A 21901-nucleotide genomic window follows, 5' to 3' on the forward strand; every position below is an offset into this window, starting at 1 on the left:
CACCATGCTTACCTTGAATGGGGTCCTGCCCACACCCATCAGGGTCAGGTATGTGTTGGGTGTGACGAAGTGGGACTGTTCTTAATGTTTCTTCTGAATAGTGTGGGGGTGCCTCAGTTTCCCCTATGCAGTTCTTAAGTATCTAGGGGGTGGGGTAAGGGTGTATGATCATTGCAGAGCTCTAGAGGGCAGGTGTGTGCAGGAGTCTGGACACAGAGAATGGCCAACACCCTGTTTCCTGGCAACTGATGGCCTGGCCCTTCCCCCCTGCAAGGTGAGAGCTAAAGGGTTGGAGAACAAAGGAATCCGGTGACCTGGCCCAGGAAAGGGACAAAGCCCAGAGGAGGAGGGGCTGGAGGGAGTTTTCAGTTTGGGGCTGGCTGGAACATGGAGTGAAGTGCAGAAGTGGTTGTCTGGCTCCTGGCCCCCCAAAATGGACCCAGCTGAGAGGTCCTGTTCTCTGCACCTGCAAGCTCTGTTTTAGACCATGTTTCTGTCGTCTAATAAATCTCTGTTTTACTGGCTGGCTGAGAGTCACGTCTGACTGCGGAGTTGGGGTGCAGGACCCTCTGGCTTCCCCAGGAGCCCCGCCTGGGTGGACTTGCTGTGGGAAGCGCACGGAGGGGCAGAGGATGCTGAATGCTCTGAGGTCAGACCCAGGAAGGTGGAAGCTGTGTGAGCTGTGTGTCCTGAAGACTGGCTGCTCACAGAAAGGAGACTTCCCCAGAGTCCTGACTGGCTTCATGGGGAGCAGTTCCAGAGCATCACCCAGGGACTCTGTGACATTGGGCACCACCCGATCTGGGGCCACCACCTCGGACCGGGCCAGCATCACCTCAGCACCCGTGTTCCAGTATCCATTGACCTTCCTCCTAGCCACCTCCAGGGGAACAAGGCACTCGCTCCGCAGGGACAGCCCTGCACCCACTTTGTAAACTGAGAACCCTGAGTCCGGAGCATCCAGCCCTCCAGAGGAGCTGGTCTGGAGCCCTCCTCCCCTTGAGCAGTTGGTAAGCTGCCAGACCCCCTTGTCTGGGAAGGCTGCCCCTCATCCGGCTGGGTCCCTACCCAGTTAACTCTGTGTGGGTTTGGTCTGCTCAGTCTGTCCTTGAGCCTGGGGCACTGGGTCCGTATGTGGCCTCTCTGGCCACAGTGATAGCAGCTCATGTCCAGTTGGTCCCCTCAAGCCAGTCGGTTGGTCCTGATGCCGGATGTTCCCCTTTGGAGGGGGTTCTACGTGTTCCCCCTTTGGGAGGTCCCATGGTGATGCTCTCACTGCATCAGGGTGGGCCTGATCCTTTGGGACTCCTCCCTGCAACCCCCTGACCGGCTGTTCACAAACTCATCAGCCAGCTGCCCCGCATGTCGCGGGTTCTCTGGCTTCTTGTCCTCCAACCATAGCCTCAGGTCGGATGGGCACCGCTCATACAGTTGCTCCAGTACCATCAGTTTAACCAGGTCCTCCTTCATCTGGGCCCCATCCGCCCACTTGAGGGCATATCCCTCCATGCGGGTTGCCAGTTCCAAATATGTGACCTCAGGGGTTTTATACTGATTCTGGAACCTTTCCTGATACATCTCGGGAGTCAGCCCAAACTTGTGTAGCAGGGCCTTTTTGAATAGTTCATAGTCCCTTTTCTCCGCCCCTTCCATTCGGCTGTACATCGCCACGGCTTTGGGGTCCAGTAAGGGGGTGAGAAACCGGAACCTGCCTGCAGGAGCAACCTGGTGCAACTCACTGGCCATCTCAAAGGCAATCAGGAATTCATTTATGTCCTCCCCTTCCTTACGATGGGTCAGGATGCACTTATCTAAGTTCCATGCCATCCTGGTTCCCCCATCACTCACTGCAGCCGGAGCCTCGCTGCTCCTCAGCTTGGCCAACTCCAGCTCATGCTGCCACTGCTTTTCCCACTCCTCCAGCTCATGCTGATGCTGCCTTTCATGGTCCTCTCGCTTCTTCTCTTGATCTTCCAGCTCTCTCAGAGAATCAGAGAATATCAGGGTTGGAAGGGACTTCAAGAGGTCATCTAGTCCAAACCCCTGCTCAAAGCAGGACCAATCCCCAACTAAATCATCCCAGCCAGGGCTTTGTCAAGCCTGACCTTAAAAACCTCAAAGGAAGGAGATTCCACCACCTCCCTAGGTAACGCATTCCAGTGCTTCACCGCCCTCCTAGTGAAAAAGTTTTTCCTAATATCCAACCTAGACCAGTTTTATCTCCCTCTCCCATTCCAGCCGCCTCAGCTTCAGGGATGGGGAACTCCACCAGGAGGATCCCCTGCTGCAGGGGTCACGGTGCCCTCGGTATTCGCAGGGCTCCTCCCAGCCCCTTCCCTGGGCACAGGTAGGAGGGGTCTCAGGATGCCTTCAGTAGCAGTCTGACCCCTCCCAGCCAGGTCAGGCACTGGGGCCTGCCTTGCATCTGCCAGGCTGCTTCCCTCAGAGACAGAGATCGGTTCCTCCGAGCGATCTTCCTCCTCCAGCTGGGCAATCAGCTGTTCTTTGGTGAGCCTCCAAATGCGCAGCCCCCTCTGCCTGCACAGCTCCACCAGGTCGCTCTTAAGGTGCTTATTATACATCTTCCAGCTGGCCACTTGCAGGCCTGTGTGCTCGCAACTCCCCACAGTTTCCAGGAGGAACCCCTAGGGTGCCAGCCCTTCTCCAGGTCACCACCTCCCTCCCAGGGTCAAGCCACAGACTCCTCCGCCACTGAGACTGCTCACCGTAGTGCCCAAGGGGACCCTCTTATTGCAACAGTCCTTCTCACTGGACACACTCCCAGGGGATAAGCGTAGCTCCTCCGTCCCCCGAAACCGCTCCTCTCTGACTCTTCAGCACGCCTGGTCCCCGTCAATCCCCTTCGTTCACTGCTCCCCAGTCACTTACTGCAGGAAGCGCCGTCCACAGGGTGCAGTACATCCCACCGCTGCCACCAACTGTCACGGAGTGAGGGGGAGTCAGGGCCCTGCACCCCCACTTCCTGTGGTTCACCATGACTCTCAGCCAGTCAGTAGAATAGAAGGTTTATTAGAGACGACAGGAACACAGTTCAAACCAGAGCTTGCAGGCATAAACAGGATCCCTTAGTCAGGCCCTTCTGGGTGACAGGGAGATTAGACCAAGCCTTGGGGCTCCCTCCTCTTCCCCAGCCAATTCCCCAAAACTGGAAACCCCTCCAGCCATCTCACCCAGCCTCCCCCCAGCTCCTCCTCCAGCCTTTGTCCAGTTTCCCAGGCAGAAGGTGTCACCCTGCCCCAAACCTCCTCCTGGCTCAGGTTACAGGCTCAGGTATCTTCCCTCAAGAGAAGTCTCCCATCCCCAATGAAACTCCCCTGCAACATTCCCAGGTTAAATCCGCCCCACTCCTTGCTGCGTCCGGGAGCAGGAGGGCGGCAACTTTCTCAGTATTACTGCTCAGGTGTCATGTGAATAGCAGACTAAGGCTGCTTTCACACACAGCCCTCGGCACCCACTAGGCCAGTGGTTTTCAGACTGCGGGTCGTGACCCAGTACTGGGTCATGGAATGGAAGGCACTGGGTCGCGGCAGCTCTGGTCAGCACCGCCGACCGGGCCATTAAAGGTCCCATCAGCAGTGCTGCCCGGCTAAAGCAGGCTTGTCCCTACCTGTTCTGACACCGTGCTATGCCCCGAAAGTGGCCAGCAGCAGGTCCAGTGCCTAGGCGGGGGGACCACGGGGCTCCGTGCACTGCCCCCACCCCGAGGACTGGCTCCGCACTCCCATTGGCCGGTTCCCAGCCAATGGGAACTGGGAGGGGAGGGCAGTGCCTGTGGGGGAGAGTCACATGGAGCCACTTGTGTTTCTCCAGCTAGGAGCTGGACCTGCTGCTGGCTGCTTCCAGGGTGCAGCGTGGTCTGCGGTGGCAGGACAGGCAGGGAGCCTGCCTTAGCATCCTCACTGTGTCGCTGACTGGGAGCCACCCAAGGTAATCCCGTGCCCCATCCCCACGCCCCAATCCCCAGCCCCAGCCCAGAGCCCCCTCCCACACCCTGAACCACTCATTCCCGGCCCCACACCCCAACACCACAGCCCTCACCCCCACACCCCAACCCTGACCCCCTCCCACACCCTAAACCCCTCATCCTCAGCTCCGTTGGGTCACGGGCATTAACAATTTTCTTCAACTGGGTCACCAGAAAAAAAGTTTGAAAGCCACTGCACTAGGTCAGCCAGCCACCAGTGCTCCCTACCCGTCCCACCCCACTGATCCAGAGCCAGGCCCCGCCCCTCGAGAGTTAGGATGCTCTAGTGCCCCTGCCAGAGTCTTCGAGCTAGGAGCCCAAGGTCATCATCTCAGCTCTCCGCTGATGTGGGTGACATGCAGCCTTCGGTGCCTCAGTTTCCCCTCTCAGGTAAAGGGACCGATCCCAAAGTGCTCTGGGATCCTCTGGTGGCAGCAACAGGAGGCGCATCCAAGGCACCAGGGCAGCTCTCGGCCTCCTCAAGTGCTTGCATCACACGCAGTGGCTTATGCATTTGCTACTGGCACCTGCTAGGCGAGCTGGGCCCCCAGCTCCAGCTGTAGGGACTCGTGCTTTCAGATCTGAGGTCTGCACTCAGCCTCCGCCCATGACACCCAACGGTGGCCTGTCCCATGCTGGCGTGGCTGACACAAGCAGCAGTACGCGAGGGCTTGTCGGAGCCTTTCTGTGGCTGGGATTGTAAGAGCCAGGCTGGCCCTGCCCCACCTTGTTGTCCCCAGCTGCCCGGAGCATCAGTGATGACTCATGCTGTAGCTCACTAAAGCTTATGCTCAAATAAATTGGTTAGTCTCTAAGGTGCCACAAGTACTCCTTTTCTTTTTGCGAATACAGACTAACACGGCTGCTACTCTGAAACCTGTCATGCTACCCCATGTCTCTGCTTAGCTCAGGATCCAGCGGTGTTTGCTCTGCCAGGGGAGCTCCACTCTGTTGACTCTGGCATCTGCTCAAGGTTTGGCAGCCACGACCCAGCCTGGAAGTGACGGGGGTCTCACCAAACGAAACAAAAATCTCTTTCCCCTCTCGGCAGCTTGCTTGAATCGCGCCTGACGTGCAGGCAGCCAGCCCGCCCACGCGTGTGGAGTCCAGACAGGGCTCCCCGATGGGGTGACAAGGCAGCACAGGCTGGGTATGTGGGCCGGACAGCCAGAGAGCACCCCAGCTACACTGTGCTGTAAACCAGGGCTCAGACTGCGGCTTGTGCCAAACCCCCTCCCGTCCACACACAAATCTGTCTAACTCAGGAAGCGAGAGCCAGGGGGACTCACAGGGTCAGAGCCCAAGTCCTGCTGCGACTTGGGTCCAAGTACTGCCTTTGTGCAGTGTGGTCACAGCTCAAGCCGCAACCTGGAGTCAGAAGGTCTGCACAGTGCAGTGTGGATGCATTCACATGGCTCAGACCCGTGTCCTGCTGTTGTAAGCCCAGCTTTACAATGCACTGTGGACACTCAAGCGCGGGCCTGGAAACTGAATCCACAAGACCCAGTTTCTGATGCAGTGTGGATCCAGCAGCCACAACAGAGAATCCCCTGGGCAGACATCACAGCCCTGGGGTTTCATTTCCAGCTGTCACTGGAAGTCCCATCCCCAAGTCCCATCCCCACACTGCTCCTACCCCCTGTCTGTGTGGATTGGAAGCCCTGTGGGGCAGGGACTGGCTTGCTGTGGGGTACAGCCCAGCAAAAGGAGCCTTGGCTCTTGACAGGGACCTCTGGGCACCCCTGCAACATAAGTCATTCCGAATACTTCGAATCAGAGGCAGCAGCTGTTTGGATTACAGTCTCTTTAAGGGAAGTGGCCGGCAGTAGTTGTGTGCTATTAGCCAGGTGAGGGTAATTATAGCAATTAGCAGGCTGCAGGAATGAATTTCCTGCCTGCGAGACATGGCGACCAGAGCCAATGTGTTTCACTGGCACAAATGAAAGGGAAACACAGGTCCCCTGGCTAGTCTGGTGCTGCTTGTGACTGATGGAGCCAGAGAACAAAGCCACAGGAACTGCAGTGACTCAAGGTATCGCATATAGCCCGTGTGCGTCATGATACCACGTGTCAGAAATAGCAGCAGGTTATCGCAGTACATCCGACAGTGCTTTATACAGGTATACACAGGATTCCTTTCACCCCCTCTGGGGAGGAACGCAGCAGCCACTCTTGACAAAACTGCACAACATTTTAGGAGAGGCAGGGAAGGAGAACACCACCTCCAATTAAACTGAAGGAATATAGGTAGGAAGAACGTAGTTACTCCTGCCAACTGCAGTGTGTCCAGGACACCAGCAGTAACGATCCAGCTTATGTGAATAGTCCCCCGGGATCTTTGATACCAAGTGCTCAGTGCTTTGGTTCTGCAGACACTTTAACAGGGCTGAACATAAATGTCTATATCTAGCGACAACGAATGCCAGTCACACTTGGAGAGTGGAGGCTTGATCCCGGGCAGCAGTGACTCTGAAAATAATCTGGGGTCATGGTCACCAGTGCCGGAACCGGGGCGGAGGGGGGCCAGTGGGCCATGGCCTCCCACTTTTTAATAAAAGAAACGTATGTGCTCTCTGTGGGATATTTAAGTATTAATTCCTCCACCACTTTGACCTTGGCCCCTCAACTTCTACAAAGGTCCCAGCACCCAAATGGCCATTGTCTCCCCGGCCCTTTAAAACCTGGCTGGGAGGGAGCATGCAATGACCTGGCCCAGTTGGTTGGCACCAAGGTCCCGCTTTGCACTGAGCCACATACCAGCATCTGGTCTCTTATACAGGCTGTTGGGACAGGTCTGGGGATCTGGAAGGGCCAAGCCATTGTAGGGGAGGGGTTTGGGGATTTAGGGGGTCAGGCCATTGAGGGGAGCTTAGTCCCGCACTCTTGCAGTCCTTCCGGTGCCCGTGATCATGGGGGATGATCAGCTGAACATGAGCTGCCAGTGTGATGCTGTGGCTAAAAGGGGCTAAAGCAATCCATGGACGCCTAAACAGGGGAATGTCTAGTATGACATTTTCCTCTCTGCTTGGCACTGGGGCGCCTGCTGCTGGCATCCTGGCTCCAGTCCTGGTGCCACAGCTCAAGGAGGATGCTGATAAACTGGAGGGGGTCAGAGAAGAGCCAGGGGAATGATTAAAGGGTTAGAAAACCAGTGACTGACTCACGGAGCTCCATCCATTTACCCTAACAAAAAGAAGGTTCGGGGGTGACTTGATCCCAGCCTGTAAATACTTATGTGGGGAACAAATATTTCATAAGGGGCTCGTCAGTCTGGCAGTGACAGGTCTGACCCGACCCAGTGGCTGGTAGCTGAAGCTAGACACATTCAGACTAAGGTGGACATTTTTACCAGTGACAATAATTAACCAATGGACCAATTCACCGGGCTCATGATGGATTCTCCATCCCTGACCATTCTCAAAGCTCTGCCCTAGGGATTACTGTGGGCAGGTCTCTGGCCGGGGCTATCTGGGGTCACACTAGATGGGCATAAGGGTCCCTCCTGGCCTTGGAAGCTATAAACAAAGGGCAGCGACCCAATGCTAACTGAAAGGGAAGAGTGCCCTCTACTGAATCATCACCTATGTCTCCACAGCAACCTCAAGTTTTCTTGATCTCCCATCCAAGTACCAGCCTGGCATGAGATTGGCAGGCCCACGGGCCAATGGGCTCGGCGGGGGGGTGGGGGGGCAGGGCTGGTCTTGACTGCAAGCACGTTAGGCAGCTGGAACGGCTAGTGCATGTGATGTTGGAAGGACTGGGATTGGGGATGAGAAGGGTTCAAGTTAGAGCTGTGGTGGTCAAAGATTTGGGGAGGGCTAAGAGGGGATGATTCTTTCAAGCAGAGAGCAAGAAACTGCCCTAGTATCTGTCATTCCATCTAAATCAGCGATTCTCAAACCAGGGGGTGGGCTTGGCAAGGTAGGCGTGGGAACGTGGCAAGGGAGGCATGAGTTGTGTGCTTTTTTTTTTTTTTAAGTGCTCTGGCTCTCAGCCCCGGGTGGCTGGGCTCGTGCAGAAGGAATGTGCACACCAGGGAGGTGGGGATAAAGGAGACAGCTGGAACCCCACCACCCAGGCTCAGGCTCTACTTCCCCTCCCCCCCTCAATTCCTCACCAGGAGGCAGCGGGGTTCTGCTGTCAGCGGGGTGGGGGAGGGGGGCAGCACGGAAGTAAAGGTGGCAATGGGGACTAAGTCTGCTGTGAAAAGTGATACTGATGAATATTGCTTTTCACATTGCCACCCTTTCTTCTGTGCTACTGCTCACACAATGCTGTCTTCAGAGCTGGGTGCCCAGCCAGCAGCCGCTGCTCTCCTCTCTGCCTTCAGAGCTGGGTGCCCAGCCAGCAGCCGCTGCTCTCCTCTCTGCCTTCAGAGCTGGGTGCCCAGCCAGCAGCCGCTGCTCTCCTCTCTGCCTTCAGAGCTGGGTGCCCAGCCAGCAGCCACTGCTCTCCTCTCTGCCTTCAGAGCTGGGTGCCCAGCCAGCAGCCGCTGCTCTCCTCTCTGCCTTCAGAGCTGGGTGCCCAGCCAGCAGCCGCTGCTCTCCTCTCTGCCTTCAGAGCTGGGTGGCGGTATATGTACTTGGGTGGGGTGAAGTGTAAACAAGTATAGATGCAAAGAATGGGGGCTTGGTCAAATAAGTTTGTCACTTAGACCAGTGTTCTCAATAGATAAGCACATCAGCTGGATGGTTCTGCTAAAACGATTGGCAAGAAGAAGTTAAAAATGTTGGCATGTAAACTGACACCGCTAGGTTTCAGAGTCAACACCCCATTCAGGATTAAGGATTGCAGCCTCTTGACTTTGGCCTTGTCTACACTACAAAATTAGGTTGATTTTATAGAAGTCGATTTTTAGAAACTGATTTTATACAGTCAATTGCATATGTCCACACTAAGCGCATTAAGTCGGCGGAGTGAATCCTCACTACCGTGGCTAGTATCAACTTACAGAGCACTGCATGATGGGTAGCTATCCCACAGTTCCCGAAGTCTCCGCTGCCCATTGGAATTCTGGGTTAAGCTCCCAATGCCTGATGGGGGAAAAACATTGTTGCGGGTGGTTTGGGGTACATGTCATCAGGCCCTCCTCCCTCCCTCCCTCCATGAAAGCAATGGCAGACAATCGTTTTGTGCCTTTTTTCCTGGGTTACCCATGCAGACGCCATACCACGGCAAGCATGGAACCCGCTCAGCTCACCGTCACCGTATGTCTCCTGGGTGCTGCTGGCAGATGTGGTACTGCATTGCTACACAGCAGCAGCTCCTTGCATTCGCGGCAGATGGTGCAGTAGGACTGATAGCCGATGTACATCTCCTGGATGCTCCTGGCAGACCTCAGTGAGGTCGATCAGAGGCTCTTGGACAGACATAGCTATCCTCCTCTTAGAGCACCAAATGGGAGCCAGCAACTCCAGGTCATTCTCTTCTTTAACTTTCATCTTATGGGGATTCAGTCCTGCCTAAAATATCATGCGAGCTGGAGGCTTCTGCCTCAGGTTGCTCTCCCAGCCGGCAGCACTGCGTGGTCACACCTACCCCAGCCTGTCCCTTGCTCCCATGGCTCATGAAGCCTGGACAGTAGTAAGGAGCAGGTCAACTATAGGCTGAGTAAATGCAGACTGGTGGTCAAATGTGCCTTTGGACGTTTAAAAGCTCACTGATGCTGTTTGCTGACTAGGTCAGACCTCAGCGCAACCAACATTCCCATTGTTATTGCTGCTTGCTGTGTGCTCCATAATATCTGCGAAAATAAGGGGGAGACATTTATGGTGGGGTGGAAGGTTGAGTCAAATCGCCTGGCATCCGATTTTGAGCAGCCAAACACCAGGGTGATTAGAAGAGCACAGTAAGGCGTGCTGTGCATCAGAGAGGCTTTGAAAATCAGTTTCATGACTAGTCAGGCTTCAGTGTGACAGTAGTGTGCGTTTCTCCTTGATGCAAACCCACCCCCTTTGTTGATTTTAATTCCCTGTAAACCAACCACCCTCCCGCTTTGAAATAAAGTAACTATTATTTTGAAACTATGCATTGTTTCTTTATTAATCTTTTAAAAAATGAGATAATGGACAAGGTTGCCCGGGTGGGGTGGGGGAGGAGGGAAGGACAATGCCACATTGCTTATTGTAGCCACATTAAAAATCAAACATGACAGCCTTCTGTTGCTTGGGCCATCCTCTGGAGTGGAGTGGCTGGGTGCCCGGAGGTCTCCGCGCGTTCTTGGGCATCTGGGTGAGGAGGATATGGAAAATGGGGGGGAGGGGAGGCGGTCCATCTAGCCCAGTATCCTGTCTTCTGACAGTGGCCAGTGCCAGGTGCCCCAGAAGAAATGAACAGAACCGGTAATCATCAAGTGATCCACCCCCTGTCCCTCATTCCCAGCTTCTGCCAAACAGAGGCTAGGGACACCATCCCTGCCTGCCCGTCCTGGCTAATAGCTATTGATGGACCTATCCTCCATGAATTTATCTAGTTCTTTTTTGAACCCTGTTATGGTCTTGGCCTTCACAACATCCTCTGGCAAGGAGTTCCACAGGTTGACTGTGCATTGTGTGAAGAAATACTTCCTTTTATTTGTTTTAAACCTGCTACCTATTAATTTCATTTGGTGACCCCTAGTTCTTGTGTTATGAGAAGTAGTAAACAACACTTCCTTATCTACTTTCTCTACACCAGTCATGATTTCATAGGCCTCTATCACATCCCCCCTTAGCCGTCTCTTTTCCAAGCTGAAAAGTCCCAGTCTTTTTAATCTCTCCTCATATGGAAGCCATTCCAGACCCCTCATCATTTCTGTTGTCCTTTTCTGAACCTTTTCCAATGTATGTTTTTTGAGATGGGGCGACCACATCTGCATGCGTTATTCAAGATGAGGATGTACCATGGATTTATACAGAGGCAATATGATATTTTCTGTCTTATTCTCTCTCCCCTTCTTCATGATTCCCCCCACAACATTCTGTTCTCTTTTTTGACTGCTGCTGCACATTGAGTGGATGTTTTCAGAGAACTATCCACAATGACTCCAAGATCTCTTTCTTCAGTGGAAACAGCTAATTTAGACCCCATCAGACACTCATCGGATACTCATTTAGACACTCATCAAAGCAGAGAGTTGCTCCGAGGAAGCCTGTGGATTAGACTCATCTCGGAGCTGCACCAGCCAGACCCCAGGAGTTTTGAACCAAACTGCCAGCCACACAGCAAGCAACCGAGAGGCAGACGTCATGACTCATATCTTGGAGTGGACCTGACTCGAGCACTGCCGTCACTCTCCCTGGGGCTGGTGACTGCTCCTGGCAGGTTCCTCTGTTGTCTAATGTTGCTGCTAGTGAGGCGTTCTGCTCCTCAGCTTCCTTGTTAAACATGCCCAGCATGTGGAAAGAACCTGTTCCCCAGTGCTGCCCAGGCTGGTACTGGAACTCCCTGGTGAGTGTGTGGTACAGGTGCCCTTTGCGCTCACCCACCTCCTTTCACCTGCTGAGTTCATTCCTCTAGCCCCAAGCTCAGATGTGGCCCAGCTGGAGGTCACATCGCTGAGCCACCTGCAGCAGACATAGTGCAGACTCCTCTGCAGCCACCTTCACCTGGATTATGGGGCTGTGTGGTTCAGAGGCTACGATTAAGAGAATCATAGAATATCAGGGTTGGAAGGGACCTCAGGAGGTCATCTAGTCCAACCCCCTGCTCAAAGCAGAACCAATCCCCAACTAAATCATCCCAGCCAGGGCTTTGTCAAGCCTGACCTTAAAAACTTCTAAGGAAGGAGATTCCACCACCTCCCTAGGTAACACATTCCAATGCTTTACCACCCTCCTACTGAAAAAGTTTTTCCTAATATCCAACCTAAAACTCCCCCACTGCAACTTGAGACCATTACTCCTCGTTCTGTAATCTGCTACCACTGAGAACAGTCTAGAGCCATCTTCTTTGAACCCCCTTTCAGGTAGTTGAAAGCAGCTATCAAATCCCCCCTCATTCTTCTCTTCCGCAGACTAAACAATCCCGGTTCCCTCAGCCTCTCCTCATAAGTCATGTGTTCCAGTCCCCTAATCATTTTTGTTGCCCTTCGCTGGACTCTCTCCAATTTATCCACATCCTTCTTGTAGTGTGGGGCCCAAAAGTGGACACAGTACTCCAGATGAGGCCTCACCAATGTCGAATAGAGGGGAACAATCACGTCCCTTGATCTACTGGCAATGCCTGTACTCATACATCCCAAAATGCCATTGGCCTTCTTGGCAACAAGGGCACACTGTTGACTCATATCCAGCTTCTCATCGACTGTAACCCCTAGGTCCTTTTCTGCAGAACTGCTACCTAGCCATTCGGTCCTGTGACAAAGCTCTGCCCTTCCCTCCGTGGGTCCCGCGTTTCTTGGCGGATTTTGCTAGCCTCAGAGGCTCACTGTGACCCTCCATGTAACCCTTCTTTCTCTAGAGACAAGGGTCACAGTCTACTGAACCATTTTCATCATTAGCCAACGAGGGAGGAGAGGAGAAATTATCCTTCTTTGCACAGTCTCTGTTGTCTCCCAGTCTCAGTGATTAACCAGGGGGCAAAGGTGGGGGGGAGCCCGGGCCCACCCTCTACTCCGGGCTCCAGCCCAGGGACCCTAATAGTATCAGCTATGGTAGCTGACCTTTTAGAAACATGACATGTACAATTCCCTGGGCTACTTTCCCCACAGCAACCCTCACTTCCTCAATCTCCACTTCACCCTTACCTCAGGGCCTCCTTCGTTGTGCCTGATATGGCGTGTACTACTCAGCCTCTCCAACAGCATAACTTCCTCCCACAGCTCCTGACATGCACCCCCACCTGACTGACTGGGAGGCTTTTAACTAGTTTCAGCCAGCCCCTGATTGGCTTCAGGTGTCCCAATCAACCTAGCCTTCTCCCTGCCTTCTGGAAAGTTCTTAATTGGCCCCAGGTGTCTTAATTGACCTGGAGCAGCTTCCATTTCACTTAACCTGGTACCAGGGATTTGTTTAGCCTGGAGCTAATATATCTATCTCCCACTACTTTTCTATAGCCATCTGGCCTTGCCCCGTCACATATCCTCCCTCCCCACCCCCCCGCTCAACACCATAGAGCTAGGCAACTTGGGACGCCAGGCAGTATGCTCGTGACAGACCATCAGCATTGCCATGGTGGCATGCAGCCCTGTGCCGTATGTGGAACTGGAATGGTTGGAGGGATAAGAACCACCTGGTGACCCTTGCATTCTTTTCCTTATTCCGCTGCATCCACTGGAGGGGTGCATGGTCCGTCACAAGAGTAAATTGCCGGCCTAAGAGGTAATAATGCAGTGTCTCCATAGCCCATTTGACAGCAAGGCATTCTCTCTCAACTACTGCATATTTCTGTTCTCTTGGGAGAAGCTTTCTGCTTAGGTAGAGGATTGGGTGTTCCTCTTCTCCCACCATTTGCAACAGAACTGCTCCCAACCCCACCTCGGAAGCATCTGTTTGTAAAATAAATTCCCTGTTAAAGTCTGGGGCTATGAGTACGGGGTCATTACAGAGGGCCGTCTGATGGTCTGTAAATGCCCCCTCTGCTGCGTCAGTCCACTTTACATCTGATTTGTGTCCATTTATTCTTTTACGTAGAAGAATACGTAGAATTTACGTAGAAGAATTTATTCTACGTAAAAGAATAAATGGACACAAATCAGATGTCAAGAATTATAACATTCATAAACCAGTCAGAGAACACTTCAATCTCTCTGGTCACGCAATCACAGACATGAAGGTCGCTATCTTAAAACAAAAAAACTTCAAATCCAGACTCCAGCGAGAAACTGCTGAATTGGAATTCATTTGCAAATTGGATACTATTAATTTAGGCTTAAATAGAGACTGGGAGTGGCTAAGTCATTATGCAAGGTAGCCTATTTCCCCTTGTTTTTTCCTACCCCCCCCCCCCAGATGTTCTGGTTTAACTTGGATTTAAACTTGGGAGAGTGGTCAGTTTGGATGAGCTATTACCAGCAGGAGAGTGAGTTTGTGTGTGTATGGGGGTGGGGGGGGTGTGTGAGAAAACCTGGATTTGTGCTGGAAATGGCCCACCTTGATTATCATGCACATTGTAGGGAGAATGGTCACTTTGGATGAGCTATTACCAGCAGGATAGTGAGTTTGTGTGTGTGGTTTTTGGGAGGGGGGTGAGGGGGTGAGAGAACCTGGATTTGTGCAGGAAATGGCCCAACTTGATTATCATGCACATTGTGTAAAGAGTTGTCACTTTGGATGGGCTATCACCAGCAGGAGAGTGAATTTGTGTGGGGGGGTGGAGGGTGAGAAAACCTGGATTTGTGCTGGAAATGGCCCAACGTGATGATCACTTTAGATAAGCTATTACCAGCAGGACAGTGGGGTGGGAGGAGGTATTGTTTCATATTCTCTGTGTATATATAAAGTCTGCTGCAGTTTCCACGGCATGCATCCGATGAAGTGAGCTGTAGCTCACGAAAGCTTATGCTCAAATAAATTGGTTAGTCTCTAAGGTGCCACAAGTACTCCTTTTCTTTTTCTTGGAAGCTGTGTTGTGCAGAACAGCTTCCGGGTACCGGGTTGCATAGTCCAGTACAACAAGCACATGTTGGTGGCCCCGAGCTGTCTTCTCTAGGGGCTCTACCAGATCCATGGCTATCCATTCGACAGGAACCTCTATTATTGGAAGAGGTATCAAAGGAGCCCGCAAGTGCGGGCGAGGGCTATGTAACTGACACTCTGGACAAGAGGTACAGTATCGCCGGACATCTTCATGTACTCCTGGCCAGAAGAACCTCCGCAGGATCCGTGCCTGGGTTTTCTCTACCCCTAGGTGTCCTCCAAACAGGTGACTGTGGGCGAGACTCAATATGGCTTTTTGATGTTTTTGTGGCACCAGAAGTTGTTGTATCTCTTGCTCCTGCATTTGCACCACGCGGTACAGGAGATCTTTCTTCACTATAAAGTAAGATCTGGGACCTTCCCATCCGTGGATATCCCATCGATCTCTGCCACCTCTTTCCTGGCGTTATCATATCTGGGGTACTCCGCCTGGTCCCGCCCAAAAGTCTCTCTCCCGGGACTAAACTGCCCAAGCTCTCAGGGGCCGGCTTCTGCTTCTTCCAATGGCTCGCGGCCGTCATGGCTGGGGACAGCTTCTGGCTCACCTTCTGTGGTGGAAGTTTCTCTGTTGGCTGCTTGCATCCATCGGCCTATGAGGGAAGTCTTCTGGCCCTGGGTCAGGATCCGGGATCCCAAGGCCTTCACAGCCTTCCTCTCTTTTTTTGTCTTCCGGGTCTTTCGGGGGGCTGAGAACAGATCCTGAGAAATCTCAGCGAACATTGGGGGTTGACATTCCCCCGGTGACAAGCCGCTGTCCTCAGTGTCCCCACCTCCCTCCAGCCTCTCCAGGGGGAGTAAATTATCAAACCCTGGATAGCCCCTCCCAATGACTACAGGATATGGAAGTTTAGGAACTACGCCCACAGACACCTCAATGCGGTTTCCCGGAACCTCTATCTCCACTGGGATGGTGGGGTAATGGCTCACGGCCCCATGCATGCACCTTACTGCTACGCGTTTGGCTTGTAACAGCTGACTATTTTTTACCAGCTTACCCGATATGAGGGTGATAGCACTCCCAGAGTCCACAAACACTGTAGTCTCTGCTCCATTTATCCTCACTGTCCTGGTGTAATTATGTGAGGCTAATGCGACCCCCGCGAGGTGGATAAAGGAGCATGGGACCTCCCAATCCCCCAAGTTACATTGCGTAGACTCCTCAGTGCTGGGACACTGTGCTGCTATGTGTCCCCACTCCCCACATGCATAACATCTATAATTGCTTTTAATCACTCCCCTATCCTGGGGGTTAGGGGTTTAGTCCGGGGGTTCCCCCCACTCAGGCCAATCCCTTCCTTCTGGGGTCCCCGCTGGTTTTCAGCCCCCCCCCCCTTCTTCCACCTACGACTCCCCAGGGGTTTGGCTGCCCAACCTTCCAGGGTCAGGGTCGGGTGCTTGCTTCGAAAGGGGCCTTCCTTGGGTAGTCGGGTCAGTTCCCTGGCTGTCATCCATCTTTCTACCAGTGTGATCATCTCGTTGTATGTGGATGGATCATTCTGGCCTACCCATTTGCAGAGATCTGGCGGCAGTCCCCGCATGTAATGGTCGATGACCAAGGTCTCCAAAATCTCCTCCAGCCTGCACAGCTCGGGCTGTAACCACTTCTGTGCAAAGTGTATGAGGTCTAATAGCTGGGACCTCGGGGGTTTGTTCTCCTGGTATTTCCACTCATGGAACCTCAGGGCCCTTACCACTGCTGTTATCCCTGATCGTGCTAGGATCTCTGCCTTCAGAAAGGTATAGTCAGTGGCATCCATGGCAGGCAAGTCAAAGTAGGCCTTCTGGGCCTCTCCACACAAAAAAGGGGTGAGAATGCTGGCCCACTGCTCCTGGGGCCACGCCTCACGCTGAGCAGTCCTTTTGAATGAGAGGAGATATGCCTCTACATCATCTCCTGATGTCATCTTTGGCAGACAACCAGTGGCCCTCAGGGTTCGCGTCCCATCGGATCCCCGGGCCTCGGTGGTGAGGATCTTCAGCTGGTCCACCACCTCTCTCAAGAGGGCACGATCTTGGGTCGCCTGGCTCATCAATAATTGATTGGTTTCCTGCTGTACCCGCATAGACTCCTGTTGTGCCATTGCCTGAACCCGGGTGGCCTCCTGCTGGGCTGCCGTGGCTTGTACCAGAGCTCTTACCACCTCCTCCATTGTGGTACAAAACAAACAAACAAAAACCAAAAAAAAAAAATCCAAAACCCCAGTGCACTTTTTTTAAAACCTCTTTCTTCCGCCACACTGTGAACGAAATCCCACTTCTTACACCAGTTGTGACAAAGCTCTGTCCTTGCCTCCGTGGGTCCCGTCTTTCCTGGCGGATTTCGCTAGCCTCAGAGGCTCACTGTGACCCTCCATGTAACCCTTCTTTCTCTAGAGACAAGGGTCACAGTCTACTGAGCTATTTTCATCATAAGCCAGCAAGGGAGGTGAGGAGAAGTTATCCTTCCTTGCACAGTCTCTGTTGTCTCCCAGTCTCAGTGATTAATCCGGGGGCAAAGGTGGGGGGGGAGCCCAGGCCCACCCTCTACTCCGGGCTCCAGCCCAGGGACCCTAATAGTATCAGCTATGGTAGCTGACCTTTTAGAAACATGACACGTACAATTCCCTGGGCTACTTTCCCCACAGCAACCCTCATTTCTTTAAGCTCCACTTCACCCTTTCCTCAGGGCCTCCTTTCTTGTGCCTGATGTGGTGTGTACTACTCAGCCTCTCCAACAGCACAACTTCCTCCCACAGCTCCTGACATGCACATGCACCTGAAGTGGTTCGGGACCATTTAGAAAAGCTGGACGAGCACAAGTCCATGGGGCCAGATGCGCTGCATCCGAGAGTGCTAAAGGAGTTGGCGGATGTGATTGCAGAGCCATTGGCCATTATCTTTGAAAACTCATGGCCATCAGGGGAAGTCCCGGATGACTGGAAAAAAGCTAATGTAGTGCCCATCTTTAAAAAAGGGAAGAAGGAGGATCCTGGGAACTACAGGCCAGTCAGCCTCACCTCGGTCCCTGGAAAAATCATGGAGCAGGTCTGCAAGGAATCACTTCTGAAGCACTTAGAGGAGAGGAAAGTGATCAGGAACAGTCAGCATGGATTCAGCAAGGGCAAATCATGCCTGACTAAACTAATTGCCTTCTATGATGAGATAATTGGCTCTGTGGATGACGGGAAAGCGGTGGACGTGTTGTTCCTTGACTTTAGCAAAGCTTTTGATACGGCCTCCCACAGTATTCTTGCCAGCAAGTGAAAGAAGTATGGGCTGGATGAATGGACTACAAGGTGGATAGAAAGTTGGCTAGATTGTCGGGCTCAACGGGTAGTGATCAATGGCTCCATGTCTAGTTGGCAGCCGGTATCAAGTGGAGTGCCCCAAGGGTTGGTCCTGGGGCCAGTTTTGTTCAATATCTTCATAAATGATCCGGAGGATGGTGTGGATTGCACCCTCAGCAAGTTTGCAGATGACACTAAACTGGGAGGAGAGGTAGGGAGGGTAGGGATAGAATACAGAGGGACCCAGACAAATTGGAGGATTGGGCCAAAAGAAATCTGATGAGGTTCAACAAGGACAAGTGCAGAGTCCTGCATTTCAGACGGAAGAATCCCATGCACCACTACAGACTAGGGACTGAATGGCTCGGCAGCAGTTCTGCGGAAAAGGACCTAGGGGTTACAGTGGACAAGAAGCTGGATATGAGTCAACAATGTGCCCTTGTTGCCAAGAAGGCCAATGGCATTTTGGGATGTATATGAAGGGGTATTGCCAGCAGATGAAGGGATGTGATCGTTCCCCTCTATTCGACATTGGTGAGGCCTCATCTGGAGTACTGTGTCCACTTTTGGGCCCCACACTACAAGAAGGATGTGGAAAAATTGGAAAGCATCCAGCGGAGGGCAACAAAAATTATTAGGGGACTGGAACACATGACTTATGAGGAGAGACTGAGGGAACTGGGGATGTTTAGTCTGCGGAAGAGAAGAATGAGGGGGGATTTGATAGCTGCTTTCAACTACCTGAAAGGGGGTTCCAAAGAGGATGGCTCTAGACTGTTCTCAGTGGTAGCTGATGACAGAACGAGGAGTAATGGTCTCAAGTTGCAGTGGGGGAGGTTTAGGTTGGATATTAGGAAAAACTTTTTCACTAGGAGGGTGATGAAACACTGGAATGCGTTACCTAGGGAGGTGGTGGAATCTCCTTCCTTAGATATTTTTAAGGTCAGGCTTGACAAAGCCCTGGCTGGGATGATTTAGTTGGGGCTTGGTCCTGCTTTGAGCAGGGGGTTGGACTAGATGACCTCCTGAGGTCCCTTCCAACCCTGATATTCTATGATTCTATGATGCATCTGGCACCAGCCACTGTCGGCAGACAGGACACTGGGCTAGATGGACCATTGGTCTGACCCACTATGGCCATTCTTATGGGTGAGCAAATATCTTTTAATGGACTGTCTTCTATTGGTGAGCGAGACAAGCTTTCGAGCTTACACAGAACTCTGGAAAACATACTCTTATGTTACGTTAACCTACAGCCTCAAATCAGCAAGTCCAGACAACCCATACCAGGAGTGCAGGGGGAGAGAGAGGACAGACCTTGTGAACCTCTGCCAACAAGATCTGAAACATCACCGAGAGCTGAAGTGGGCCCAGGTGGTTAAGAGGGAAGCAAACCTGATACTGATCTTCTGAAAGCAATCCCGGCAATTCTCATTGCATAAGGCTAACTATAGTCCTGAGTCAAAGAAAGATTAGGAGAAAAAAAACGAGCACTAAACAGTCAACAAGAGTCTTTCTATTTGCTTCAAGGCTCTTTGAGTCTGGCCCCAGGGGAGAAACAGACCCAGGAGCAATTAGCATCCTGAGGGTATACAGATGAAAACCTGCCAGTAAAGAAAACCAACCCGAGTGGCTGCAGGACTTACAGAGGGTATCCAGGCTGAGGACTGGCTGGGCCTGGATCCCTTAGGAGAAGCTGTGGATTTCCTCAGAACTCTGGCTACTCTGGTCTCCCTAAACTTCACTCCACAATTAACCCACAAGGAGTCAGAGAGATCAGAACCCTGGGTGTGACAGATGCAGGCTGCCATTTGGGGTTGGCAGGGGCACTGACCCTGCCCACAGTGGGCGACACCTTGGGGTGTGAGAAGACAGCAAAGCAGAGTGGGGCTTAGAACATGATGTGGCAGGGAAATGGGCAATGGGCTTCTGGGTCACGTCCTCTGATACATCATTTCAGCCAACAAGGAGGGACCAGTGCCCTTGTCCACAGCTCTCCTGCAGTCACCCTGGGTCTCTGAGGACATGGCACCAAAGGGAGGGACCCTGTCCTGTCAGGAGCTGGGCTTGGTGATGGGTGTGTGCCATCTCTGATGCTCATCCTCGCCCCCTGCCCTGGCACCCACTCTATAAGCCAGGCTGGTGAAGCAGGGACAGGGCAGGTCCAGGGCTGGCTGGCAAGGGCCAGAACCCTCTGCCCTCTAGGCAGGCCCCAGCACCAGGCAGAGCTGCAGGCTCCCACCTCTGCCCTGCACTCATTTCCCTTTCAAATACTGCATGGGGGATCAGCTGGGGCAAATGGGGGAGGGCCTGGGCATGAAGAGGGAAGGAGGGGCCTGAAGAAAGGGAGCCAGGGAGTGGCATGAGGAGGCCGTGGGGGGAGAGGGGAGGGAGCCTTAGGCAATGCTGGATTCAAGATCAGCTCAGGGACCTGGACTCAACTACACATGGAGCTCTGCTGGCCAGCAGTGTGTGTCTGACACGAGTACGAGGCACTCTCGGGCTCCAGGCTGGGCAGGGGGTCTGGAGTGAGGTTCAGCCCCATGAGAAACCAACTACTCCTGAATTAATCTGGCATCCCCGAGCCTGCAAGCCACCCCATGTACTGGCACAGCGGACTGGTGCCAGGACACAGCAGCACATGTGAGGGTGCACCCCCAGTCTTCACAATCACAAACCAGCGTGCACAGCCCCAGCGTCCACAAAAGACCCTACAATAACAAACCGGAACGCCTAGCCCATCATTCACAAGAGACCCTAAAATAACAAGGCAGGATGCATTGTGGGCAACCCTACAATAACAAACCGGAAGGTATAGCTCTAACGTCCTCCAATGACCCTATAATAACAAAGCTGCAGAGCACCCATTAACAACGTACAGCCAAACGCCAGTCCCGCATCCCAGCCATCCCACCAGCGCACTCTTCAGAAGGAAGAAGCCGGGCCAGATCCTCCTCCTGTCGCTCTGCTGACCCTAACAGGGTTACCCCAGACCTGAATCTGGCCCACTGTGTTTTGGGGGCATTCACCTACTGTGAGACAGCAGGGACTGAGTGGGGAGGATTGACCTAGGAATGTGGCAGGGGAGTTTACTGGGACTGTCTGATCGGTGATGAGATAGCAGGGGGTGGCTTCACTGGCTGTCACCTGAGCCGGGAGGGCGGTTGGGTCCAGGTGACACCTTCTGCCCAGGAAACTGGACAAAGGCTGGAGGAGGAGCTGGGGGGAGGCTGGGGGAGTCAGCTGGAGGGGGTTTCATTTTTGGAGTGGGCTGGGGAAGAGGAGGGAGCCCCCCCCCCCCAAAAGGACCTGACTAAGGGGTCCTGTTTATGCCTAACCTCTGGTCTGGACTATGTTCCTGTCGTTTCTAATAAACCTTCTGTTCTACTGGGTGTCTGAGAGTCACGGTGAATCGCAGGAAGTGGGGTTGCAGGGTCCTGAGTCCCCCAACCTCCGTGACACCTAGCCAGTGTGGGGGAAGTGTCCTTGGGACAAAATCCTCAGCAGGACACTAGAATGCAAGTCTGCAAACACAACCTTTCCTTGCTGCCCAGCATGAGCCCAGCCCCAGCACCAGGGGCTGGCACAAGTCCTGGAGTGGAGCGACCCCAGCTAGAGGGAGCTTGGCTCTGTTGCACCAGTGCAGAGGGGAGCTGGCAGCTACCCCCTCAGACTGCCCAGGCTGCAGAGACCTACCCAGGACACCTTCACCCGTGGTACACACATCCACTAATCAAAGGCCCCAGGCAGCAGCTCAGTATCGAGACCCTCCAACAAATAGAAACTGAGGCACAGAGCGGGCAGGGACTTGCCCAAGCTCACGAGTCAGACGCAGGGCTGGGAGTGCAACCTCAGAGTCCTGACTCCAGGCCTCCTGCTTAGGCCACTATATCCCACTGCCTACCACGGCAAGCGCTCCCCCTGCAGAGCCAGCAGCTTGGGTGTCCCCGCCCAGGGGCTGTCTGCAGCCACGGCCCCCGGCTTGGTCACTGCTGCAGGGACCCACACAGCAGTGTGTCCCGGGGGACTCGGGA

At 53.3% G+C, this 21901-nt stretch overlaps 1 protein-coding gene across 17 annotated transcripts in view; it reads right to left on the minus strand.

The window, feature by feature from the left end:
- Positions 1–21901, minus strand: part of RAP1GAP (RAP1 GTPase activating protein) — a 185431-nt gene that overhangs the window by 64000 nt on the left and 99530 nt on the right. The window lies entirely within an intron of this gene.

This window comes from Lepidochelys kempii, chromosome 18 (assembly GCF_965140265.1).
Source record: "Lepidochelys kempii isolate rLepKem1 chromosome 18, rLepKem1.hap2, whole genome shotgun sequence".
In the NCBI taxonomy this organism is placed as follows: Eukaryota; Metazoa; Chordata; order Testudines; family Cheloniidae; genus Lepidochelys; species Lepidochelys kempii.